This window comes from Cnephaeus nilssonii, assembly GCF_951640355.1.
Source record: "Cnephaeus nilssonii genome assembly, chromosome: 1".
Classification (NCBI taxonomy): domain Eukaryota; kingdom Metazoa; phylum Chordata; class Mammalia; order Chiroptera; family Vespertilionidae; genus Cnephaeus; species Cnephaeus nilssonii.
In genome coordinates, this window is record NC_137072.1 from 95,605,591 (window position 1) to 95,617,196 (window position 11,606).

At 42.0% G+C, this 11,606-nt stretch overlaps 1 protein-coding gene across 9 annotated transcripts in view; it reads right to left on the reverse strand.

Annotated features, from left to right (window-relative positions):
• Positions 1-11,606, reverse strand: part of PGCKA1 (PDCD10 and GCKIII kinases associated 1) — a 74,631-nt gene that overhangs the window by 24,803 nt on the left and 38,222 nt on the right. Inside the window, exon 1 of one of the 9 annotated variants that reach the window (XM_079796771.1) lies at positions 8,190-9,423. The exons of the other annotated variants lie outside the window; for them this stretch is intronic. The gene's annotated coding sequence lies outside the window, so the exon portion shown is untranslated. Of the gene's footprint in view, positions 1-8,189; positions 9,424-11,606 lie in introns of those variants that run through there. 9 annotated transcript variants of the gene reach the window in all.

Below are 11,606 nucleotides of genomic sequence, written 5' to 3' on the forward strand. Positions count from 1 at the left end.
CATAAAGTGTGGGGAAAGGGGAAAAAGTTCAGCCCTAACCACAGCAACCTGACCTTGTGCTAGGGGTTCAAGAGTTTCCCAGGATTTGTTTCAGTTTGTCCATCCACTTACCAGTGTCACACAATATATAAACAACGTCACATCCTGCCTCTTTCCGCCTAACAGTCCGTCTCCAGCCTTTCCCATGACAATACAAAGCGTCCGCAATGACTGGCTTAAGCGACGGCAAATTATTCCCGGGGTGACCCTCTGCCAGGGACCCCCCGCCGCCCCCCCTCCCCCCGCCATAGCTTCCTATGTTTGGTACAGTCACCCTCCTTGCACCTCCCAAGTTCAAAGTCTACGTTGCTGGCTGTAAACATCACATGACTGTAATGTGTGTGATGATTTTCCTTTTCTTCTGCCATGAGGAACAGGTGACCTGTGGGGCCCGCGGTTAGAGAGCAGCCAGGAGGCTGTTCCTTCATCACAAACCAGGAAATGCGGGACCCACAAAGCATCACCGCTGTTCAGTCTCAGAACTCCAGGGGAAAGAGCCAGGAAAGCCTGTCCGGCAGGAGCCCTCCTCCCCAAGCAGTCAGAGACCCGGCACAAGGGACCACAAGGAATCGCACTCAAACTCTCAACTCCGAGTGCGGTCAGCTCTCAGCCGGTGTGTCTCTCCCAGCGGCAGGGCCCGGAACCATGGCTGAGCACCGTCAGGCCAGGTAGACTGTACGTGCTCCATTGCCCTTTGGGTATCGCTGTCCTTTTAGGAAGTCCTCATTCTGTCAAATGTTCTCACATGTGCAGCATGAGGGATTCCGCTTGGATGTGCAAACTATCTTCATTCCCAAGGGCAGGTGGGGTGGGGTGAGGGGGTAGAGGTTGCACAGGGGACCTCATTGAGGTGAACTGGGCCCAGGTCGGCCGTGTAGTTAGTTACAACTCAACAGATTTTCAAAACCAGAACTTGGGGCTCTAGCACTGATGCATGCGTGTGAGTGTGTGTGTGTGTGTGTATGAGCGTGTGTGTCTGTGTGGGTGGTGATGGTATCTGATACTTGAATATCCACTATATGATGATACTTTACACTCACTATTTCCTAACTTCCCAGCAACTGTGTGAAATAAGCATGATTAGCCCCGTTTTATGAATAGCAAAGCTAACTACCTCATGTAAGGTTATACAACGAGTAAAAGGGGGAACAAGGATTCGGAGTTCAAGCTTTCTCATGTACACCGTGAAGTCTTCAGCATGACAGGCTTTATGTCATTCTCTGATGGGGCGGGCAGGGAATTCGAGAGCATGGGCTACGGGAGGTCACTTAGCCCGGGCTTCCCATTCACTTAGGGCCTCAAATGTAGACTCTTGACAACTATCTCCAAATACGTGCCCAGGGCTATACTGACAGGATTGAAAAAAGGCAACGTTCACCACACAGAGCTTAGAACGTCAGCCCCATTTTTTCATAATAAATCACCCACGTTTCCTGTGAACCAACACTTTATCTCAAAAACAGGAACATTCTGTCACCTTCATGCTCGGGTGCAGCATTGCAATGTGCACATGGAAGCATTTAAAATATTCTTCCACTTTGATAACTCTGTTGTGTCATTATTTTAGTACTTTACTATACTGAGAGCCTCGGAAAACAACAACAAAAAGGTAATGCAAGCATCTGTCAACCTCTGAGAGACCTCGAGCTCATACTGCGGTTGCATGTTCACAAGGATCACGCAGAAGGAAATATTAGGGACAGACTTCTGCGCAGTTAGTTTGAGGGAAATTCTGGATGGGGTCTACTCTCACATGCCCTTTGTAGAGACTCCATTATTTGTGATTCCTTATGTATGTATATCTTAAGAACCCTCAGAGCTGATATCTCATGGATTCCATACCTTGTATTGGCATGTAAGTAATCAATCACCGCAGCTCTATCATGATGCCACCGGTCCTCCAGCTCTGGGCCTGCCCCTTGTCATGCAGGCGGGCAAGGCCCCTGCTGCCAGGAACCCATCCCTCTCAGCCACGAGTGACTGAGACCACATGCATTAACAGGAGGGACTGGAGCACCTCAACTACGTTGTCCCTGGCTAAATTATTCTCAGTCTACAGTGAGATTTGTAAGGTGTTTTTGAAAGGGCAGAGCAGGCCAGCACAAAATGCACTGTACCCTCCATCCTGTGTAACTATGTATATGACTCCTTTTTCTTAGAAAACGGCGAGAATGTAACAGTTGCATAAACCTGCCAATAGGAATGTAGAAAAGTAGACTCAGTCCAAATTAGGCAAGCTGCACAGTACCCCCCATGTAACCAGACCCCTGCCCCCTGACCAATCAATGGGGCCACGAACGTTCCCCCCGCCCACTGCTTTGGACCCCCTTTTTTTAAGCCTTTGTTCTCTCTCTCTCTCTCTCTCTCTCTCTCTCTCTCTCTCTCTCTCTCTCTCCACCTCGCCGCTACACCGGTGTGTGTGTGTGGTACTGTACTGAGCTCAAGCTAGCTTGAATACAGACTCCTTGCTTTTGCATCGGACTCGACTGGTTCCCTGGTGGTTTTTCTTGGGGACCCCGAATTCTGGGCATAACAGTTTTGACACCCTGGTTAATCTATCAGTTTTAGGAGAGAGGGAGAGGGAGAGAGAGAGAGAGAGAGAGAGAGAGAGAGAGAGAGAGAGAACGAACAAATAAATGGCTATTAAACGGCTATGAATGAAGACACAGCATTTGGGTGTGAGAAGGCCCTAACAAGACAGTCCTCGGGTTACGTAGGACTCGACCGACGTCATTTCATGGTTACGTTGCCATCTCCCATTTATTTATTTAAAAAAAAAAAAAGTTCCATCATTTCGACGTATGTACATATGTGCTTTATGTTTTTTATTATTTATTTACCACAAGTAAAGGTCAGGGATTGTTACCTTTCTTTTAAATTTTTCTTACTGTTTCACATCATTACTGCTGTGTACGCGCTCCATGTGAGTGACGTAGGTGCTTATGTAGGTGGGTTCGGCTGACGGCGAAAATCCTGTTACGTTACACGCGCCGTAGGAACGGATCTCCGATGTAACCCGAGGACCTACTGTGTTCTAACCCACATTGCTCCCCTCTAAGCAACAACAAAATCCCAAGAGACCAAAAACTTTATCAGGGTTTCCTTTCAGATCATTTCTGAAAAATTAGGTAAAAACAGACATCTCAAGAAAGTAGAGAACCTGACACATGCTTAATATCAAAACCAGAACAAAGAAGTTCTGCCTAATCACCAGGAACACGTGTACTGTGATTCCCACCACTCCTTGGCAATCCGTCTGCTGTTCTGAGGGAGCCAAGAATTCTGCAGATACGATCTGTCTCCATCAGATGACTGTTCAAACCTGAGTCAAAAATAACTTGCCCAGTTATTATTTTCTTCCCTTCCACTCAACCATCTCTAATTCTACATCAGCACTTTTCCAGAAAATATCGGAAAGGTCTCTAGGTGTTTTCCTTCCATTCATTCATTCATTCATTCACTCATTCATTTCCCCCCATTAATAAATATTAGATAACCACTGGAGCATGATAGAGAGGAGGGCAGTTCTCAATATTTTGTGTATTAAAGTCTGCTCAGAGAAAGTAAAAAATTTGGTCACAGAAAGTTTGCTAATTCTTAAGCTAAAATCAACAAAACAGCCCTACCTTCCACAGTGTGGAATGTAGTATGAAAACACAGTGTTGTAGAAACAGCCCGAAACCAATTAAGGGAGAAGTAAGTAAGCATATAAAAGCATGCGTGACAATCCACAGATCACAGTGTTTCTAGAGAGTGGTACCGGTTAGAAGTAAAACAAAACCAGAAATTGATATGCTCTTACCCTACCTTTAATTCACTCAACTAAGTAAATACAAGACGGGTTTGAATTCCCAATTTTTCAGTCCTTAATGTTTTCTTACCTTGATATACTAACACATAAAATGTATTAACTTACGTTCTGAGGGGAGGGGGGATCCTACTGCTTAAACCAGAGATAGGTGGAAATGGAGTCTATAATCTTCTTTAGAAAAAAGGGTACATGAACATATAGCAACAAAATGCATGACATTTCAGAAGAAACTTATCTGTAACCTGCTTCTGGGTAGTTTGAAGACTTCTTGGCAGTATTCAATCTTGCTGGCGGACTAATGCAGAAAATTCAACACCAGAAGTTGACATACTTTTTAGCTCTTCTTTCTTTCTTTTTTTTAAATTACGGGATAAAGAACTATGTTCTGATTTCAACTATATTCAAAGGGTGCCAATGTTTTGGGGAAGGCATGAATTTGACTCTGCGGTTCTGGCCCGTGAAAAGTTTGCAGACCAAACCTCACAGGCAGTGGTGTGGTAGCAAATGTTTACCAACTGGTTCTACAGAAACAAAAATGTTTATTATTATAAATAAGCGATGTGTAATACGGTTCACAAATAAAGATTAAACAACACTTTCATTTTATTTGGACAAATTAATTTTCACAGGATGTTTTGAGTTTTTCTGGACTCCTCTATTCATAGTCAACCTATGGTTGCAACGGACAAAACAAGTATAGTTCTGACATGAATGTCAGTTGATAGTTCATTTACATTAAGTAGTTGGATGGAAGTGAAACAATGAGTGCCAATGTTGGAATTTCACTTGTTTGTTAATGACATGAGCACATTCTTTGCTGAAACAGATAATTTTTTTAATACTGGAAGAAAGTTTTCCTCAGGAATTTTTTTTTGTGTTATTCTCATGAAATAGCTAAAGACAGGCAACTTTTATGTTTAATTCACATTAATGTTTTCTTCATCACATTCTTAAGCATAGTCAAGTGACAAAACATTAAGTTGAACCTGATTTATAGCCAATTTCCATGGTGTAAATACTCCTGTCATGGCTGATTTCAAGTGAGTAACATTAAGTCATTAAACACAAAGTTGAAAAGAGATGGATAGCCCAGCTGGTGTGGCTCAGTGCTGAGTGTCAACATATGAACCAGAAGGTCACGGTTCGATTCCAGGTCAGGGCACATGCCCGGGTTTCAGGCTCGATCCCCATTAAAGGGTATGCAGGAGGCTGATCAATGATTATCTCTCAACATTGATGTTTCTGTCTCTCTCTCCCTCTCCTTTCCTCTCTAAAAATAAAAATATATTTAGAAAAAGAAAAGAGGTGTATAGTTGTACACCATTATACAATATTTCTACCATACAGATACCATAGATGTAGAAAACATAGAAAACTAAAGTAATTAGTAAATGTTTTGAGTATTTATTAACTTTGTTTCTAATATAATTTGTTTGCCTATATTTTCACAGAATTTAACTTTTTAATATCACCTCACAAAATTTCTGAAATTCCCCAGCCAGTTCAGGCAGGCTCCAGCACAAGGTTTCAGGGTTCTGAGCCTGAAGGATAAATTCATTTCCCAGACAATTTTCCCTCAGGCACACACCACTAACCTCCAATAACAGTGACCCTACAGTCCAACTTCTCCTGGTATGAGTTAATCAATCTCAAGGGGTGGGATGTCTGGCATCAAGTTCCCAGTAGAGCATTAACACTTAGTGAGAGAAAAATGACTTCAGCAGAGTCATGTGACTACTCATCGCCTCACCTGTAGACTGGGACAGTACTTTTCCTAGGGCTACAGTAAGGATTAGAGAAAAGGCAGCAAAGCTCCTGGAATAATTCCTCAAATACAGCAGGCGTGGAATAACTAAGTGCTTATCATTAATATGATGGCAGAATCGCTGTAAAAGATTCCTTTTGTGGATACATTATGGGTCAGTCAGATGAACTGCAACAGAGAAGCAATTTCCTTTCTCTTTTTTAAATATATTTTTATTGATTTCAGAGAGGAAGGGAGAGGGAGAGATAGTAACATCAATGATGAGAGAGAATCGATTGGCTGCCTCCTGCACACCCTACACTGAGGATCGAGCCTACAACCCGAGCATATGCCCGGACCAGGAACTGAACCATGATCTCCTGGTTCACAGTTGACACTCAACCACTGAGCCATGCCAGCCGGGCCAGAGAAACAATTTTCAAACTCGACTGACTAAAGAGCGGGTTTGAGAACAAGCCCAGTCACAATCGGATTTCTTGAGTCTATGGAAGATTGTTACCTGCCTCCCAAGGATCACTGTTTTCATGTTTTCTCAGGATAAGTGGATGAATGAATAAGGTAAATTTGTAACTAGAGTTTTTTAGCACAGACCTAAAAGGTAACTTCCAACAGTCAATATTTTATGTCAGAATCATGAGCTAGAATTTAGGAAAACTCATTTGCCACCTGTGCAATCGACGCAGACAACAGCCATTTGGGGAGCATCTTGTTAAGATGACAAAATCTTTTAGTGTTTTTGATATTTTCAATTATATGTTGCCCTAAAATCTTTATAATAACTTTTGGGATTCTAGGCCTCTGTAAGATCATTTCTCCACCACCACCCCTTTTTTTGTTAAAGGACACATTAGGCCTGGCGGGTGTGGCTCAGTGGTTCGATTCCCAGTCATGGCACGTGCCCTGTTGCAGGCTAGATCAGCAGTAGGGGGCGTGTAGGAGGCAGCCGATTAACGTTTCTCATCGATGTTTCTATTTCTCTATCCCTCTTCTTTCCTCTCTCTCTAAAATCAATAAAAACATATTTAAAGAAAAAAATAAAAGGACACATTAATAAAAAAAACACAAATGCAAAACAACACAAACACAAAAAGCTTACATTATTTTTTTAAAATGTGGAATAGGGGTAATCATGCCTATATCACAGGCTTACTGTCTCAAATGAACGAAAGAATCCAGCCCGTGGAATGTGCCCAGCACACCGCCTGGGCCACACCTAATGGTAGCTGCTGCATGTAGCACACTGCATTCTCCCTTCCTTTCAAACCAGCTCAAGGTTAGCGAGGGCAGGGGAGCACAGACAAAACACGGAGCAGAGGCCGGCTTTCTCCTGTCTACTCAACGATCGGGTAAACAGGCTGAATTGATCTGTTTTTCCTCCCTGGAGGAGATAGTATTTTCTTCTAAAAATAAAAGGAACAGCAGCCCGCTTGTGTTAGTTATTAACCAGATCAAATATCAAGGAAGTCAGAGATTCTAAGACCTCGCTTGTCCTTTTATTTTATATACGTTTATAAACCTTATAATTTATTCTGGATTTCAGGAACACCAAGGATTAATTGTCAAGCCATGGGCAATTTCAGCAAATGAGTCAAGCACAGAAGGTATGACAGAGCCACCAGAAGCCACCTAGCCGTAAGTTATAAGATAATTATAGCACTTGATAAACACACGATATGCGGATGATGCCTTGTAGAAGTGCGTATCTGAAACCTATGTAATTTTTATCAACCAATGTCACCCCAATAAAGTCAATAAAAAATAATCCATAATCATATGACTGGGGAGAAAATACAAGGGAAGAAATAAATATGAGTCTTAAAGCTAGAAATATTAAAATAATTAATGGCTGTATTCTAAAGTACCTAGATTATCATAAATATATTTATGTAGCACATTATGGAAGATGATTTGATATGTTTCTGGGGAAACCACAGAAGTTAGCCTAGAAACATAGGAAAATATGTTAAATTTAGCATCATTCAAATTCTGAGATTTGAGCTCTAGTTGCAATTCATCATGTGTCATAAAAACTCAAGCTAGATTCCTGGGCAGGAAATGTTCTAAATTGAAAAAAATATGATCAAGCAAATATGACCAGTTGTCAGAATTAAAATCTCAAATGACGAACAGTGAACCAGATTACCTAAATTGAAGTGTTAAGAGTAATAATAAACTGCGCGTGTACGTGTGTGTGTGTGTGTGTGTGTGTGTGTGTGTGTGTGTGTATGCATGCCTATGTGCAAACTTAAGCTGAAACAAAGAAGTTTTTCTCTCCTGGGGGACTTACATAATAATGTACATCAGGGCTTGAGTTCCTTAAACTATAGTGCTTTTAAATTTGAATACACATTGCTATGCAGTTCTATGTGAATTTGGAAAGAATGCAAAGTAAATTTCCAGTATCATCAGTCTTTCTAATTCAGTCGCAATCCCTCCCTTTCCCGGCTATCGTGAGCGAATTTCCTGCGTACGAAAACGCTGAGGTGAATCGATAGGCCTTCTTCCTCTCTCTGGGCAGTGGCAGGAGGAATTAAGTTTTTTGTTTGTATTTTTTTTCCTGAAGCATTTTCTTACCTCACCAGGCTTGTGATGTCATCAGACCTACATTGGAGCTGTTCTGTTGGTCTTTCTCCTTTTGTTTTTCCCCAAAGAGGTGCTCCAAAAGCTTGTGTTCCAAGACTGAAATCCTAGCAGGTTCCCCGAACTTTACACAGGTGTGCAATGGTTAAAAACCAAACAGAAAGCCCAGCCCTGGGCCCTCCTGGCTGGGGTGTGGCTGCAGGTTGGCTGTGTGGCTGAGGGCTATTGCTTAACAAAACCAAACACTCAGCACTAACCGCTGGCCAGGTACAGCGATTACATACTAAGTAGAAGGAGCTGTACACCTTTCCTCGCTGAAGACGTGAACGACGACAGGAAATCCCTTTGGTCAAAGCTCCGCAGGGTTCCATACTGCAGTGTTTTTTCAATCCTTAGGATTCAAGCACTGCCCGGAGTAAGAGCCCACAGCTTACTTCCTAAAGCTGATGCTTGACATAATTAAAATCAGTGGAAAGGGAAAGACTCAATTTTAAAAATTCTGAAATAAAGCCAAATATCATCATGGATATTGGTATATTATGGTTCATACTTTACACTTGACAAAGTGTAATACAAATTGGGAGCAAGGCTGTGAATTGACACACAGACACAGAAAAAAACACACCAACCCAACTATACAAAATGTATACCATTTCCACCACTCGTGGCAAATTGCACTGAATCATTTCAAGTGAGCTAGGCCGTTCTGTAATGTCACTAGTCCGTTGAGGCACTTTAGAAGTTCAAAGCAAATACAGAGACCTCAGATCCAAATATTTTTGTAAGATATTGCTACAAATTTTAATAATCAAAAGGTATTTATTGTGCATCTACTAGTATATGTACCTACTAGTATATGTATCTAGCACTGTGCTAGTCATTATGGAAAAATTAAAAAGTATATGACTCATTCTCTCCAAGAATTTTAATCATATAATTAAGAAGTCAAATCTGGCCTGGTCAGGTGGCTCCGTTAGTTGGAGCCTTATCTTGTACATCAAAAGGTTGCAGGTTTAATTCCTGATTGGGGCGGGTATGGGAGGCAACTAATCTATGTTTCTCTCTCATATCAATGTTTCTCTCTCTCCCCCTTCCTCTCTCTCTCAAAATCAATTTAAAAAATATACTCGAGTGAAGCTTAAAAACACACACAAATAAATAAAAGAGTAACAGAAACCTATATATGGAATATTGTCAGGTCTGACTTAAGTATCTTTTCTGTAGGGTGGTGGTAGGAAAACCTAGAAGAACAGAGGATTGGAATTCCAAGTTTACAGAACATACTGATGTCCTGCTTTGTGCCTACTTGCTCATAAATGTGGTTTAAAAGTACATATGCGAAGTGAAATAAGTCAAACAGAGAAAGCTGAGAACTCTATGATTTAACTCGTATGTGGAATATAAAACTGAAACTTATGTACACAAACAGCAGTGTGGTGGTTGCCAGAGGGAGGGGGTGGAGGAAGAAAGGGGTCCTAATTATAAGGTGACGGGAGAAGATTTGGCTTTGGGTGGTGGGCACATGGTCCTATATACAGACTTTGTAAATTAGTAATCCACACATGAAACCTATATGTTCATGTTGACTAATGTCACCCCAATAAAATTTAAAATAATTAAAAGAAAAAATATATGTGTGGAATATTTGGTCTGAGATTTGCTTTCATTGTATCCTGGCAGGGATGATGCTCAGAGGGGCTAATTCTCACCCACCTCAAGCTTTCCTGTGGCTACCTTTATTGACCCTTGATCCCAGTTAGTTGGATTTTTTAGATGCTGGAAAGACCTATTTTAAAGTTAAGGATGATGGGCCCTTACCCACTGATTATGTGGCTGACCATAAATCCTCTAGGTTCAATTTTAGTCCCAATAAATGAGGATAACAACACTTACCTCCTAGGCTTACTGTAAAAATTAAAAACAACTGCACACATAGCCCAGCTATAGCTGCTCATTCACTACTAGTTTCCCTCTCCTGATTCCTGTCCTGTGTTATACTTTTCCTATCCCAGAGGAAACGTACAAATGTTAGCAGAATTGAAAAGTATGACTTCTTTCCCTCTATTTTCCATTTTAATTTCTTGGGACTGAACAGATGTTGGGATGTAAAGTTGGCGCCTCTGTTACCCCATCTTAAATCTGGATGCGGAGAATCATCAGAGGCTGGAATCCTTTCCCTTCCCTTCCCTTTTCTGGTACCCAGAGTCCTTCCTCACCCTCTTCTGGAATCCCTGTGCCCACTCACACTCCGAGGACTCTCCATGGGCAATTACTGCTTTGGTCTTTCTCCGTATCACCTCATTTGGCCTGCTCCTGCCCTGGCTGGGTAGCTCAGTTGGTTAGAGGCATATATAAGAATCAACCAATGAATGCATAAAGAAGTGGAACAACAAATCAATGTTTCTCTATTTCTCTCTCTCTCTCTCTCTCTCTCTCTCTCTCTCTCTCTTTCTCTCTCTCTGTCTTCTATCAATAAAAAAGGTTTTGACCTGCTCCTGAATCTTATTAAAACTAATATAGTTATATATATGTATATATACATATATGCATATATATATATATCCATATACATGTACATATACATACATCTATATCTTTTCAATAAGAGAAGTGGGAGAAATGACAACAGCAGCATTTTGGAAGCTAGAAGGTGGGTGGATGGTGTCCCCTCACTCAGTGGACCCAAGAAAGCTAACAAGAAGCTGGAGGTGGAACAGATGAGCACCAGCTTTGACATGCAGGGTCCTCAGAAGGCTCCAGGCAGCAGATGCCTCAGGCAGGGGGATGGGAGAAGGGGTTGAACTGTGTTTAAGAAGCAGGTGATCCCCCTCTCCTGTCCCCGCTTGTCAGCACCTGGGCGACAGCACCTCCCACCTCAGCAGCAGCCTGAAAGTGCATCCTGTGGTGAGGGCACACCCGGACGTCTCTGAATTAGGGGACACACCACACAATGTTGGGGTGAAATGCTATAGAGAGATAGAAGGTTAAGTAATATGGACACAGCCTACCAAGATTCCTCTTTTCTACTCCTCACCCTCATCTCCCAGATACTGGCCACTGGGCCCTTACCCTCCAGGCAAGAGTTGGGGGGAGTTTTCCTAGGGGACCTGACCACTCCATGAGGAAGGCCTGCAAGAGCCTGACATTAAAGTTCCCTAACAACTGGCTCAGCCAGATCATTGCAGCCAATGTCACCAGTGTCCCCTCCCACATGCGTGTGTTCAGAATTTCACTTTTTAGTCCTTACTCTTACATGTGAGCAGAGCACCAATGCTACCAAAGAGCCGAGAAAAACCAAAGACAATCGGGAGAGATCCAGAATTATGAAGGAAAAAGAAAATTTCCAAAAGTATTATTAAAAACGTATAGAGATAAGAGAAATAAAAGATATCTTGAAGCAAGAAAATGGTG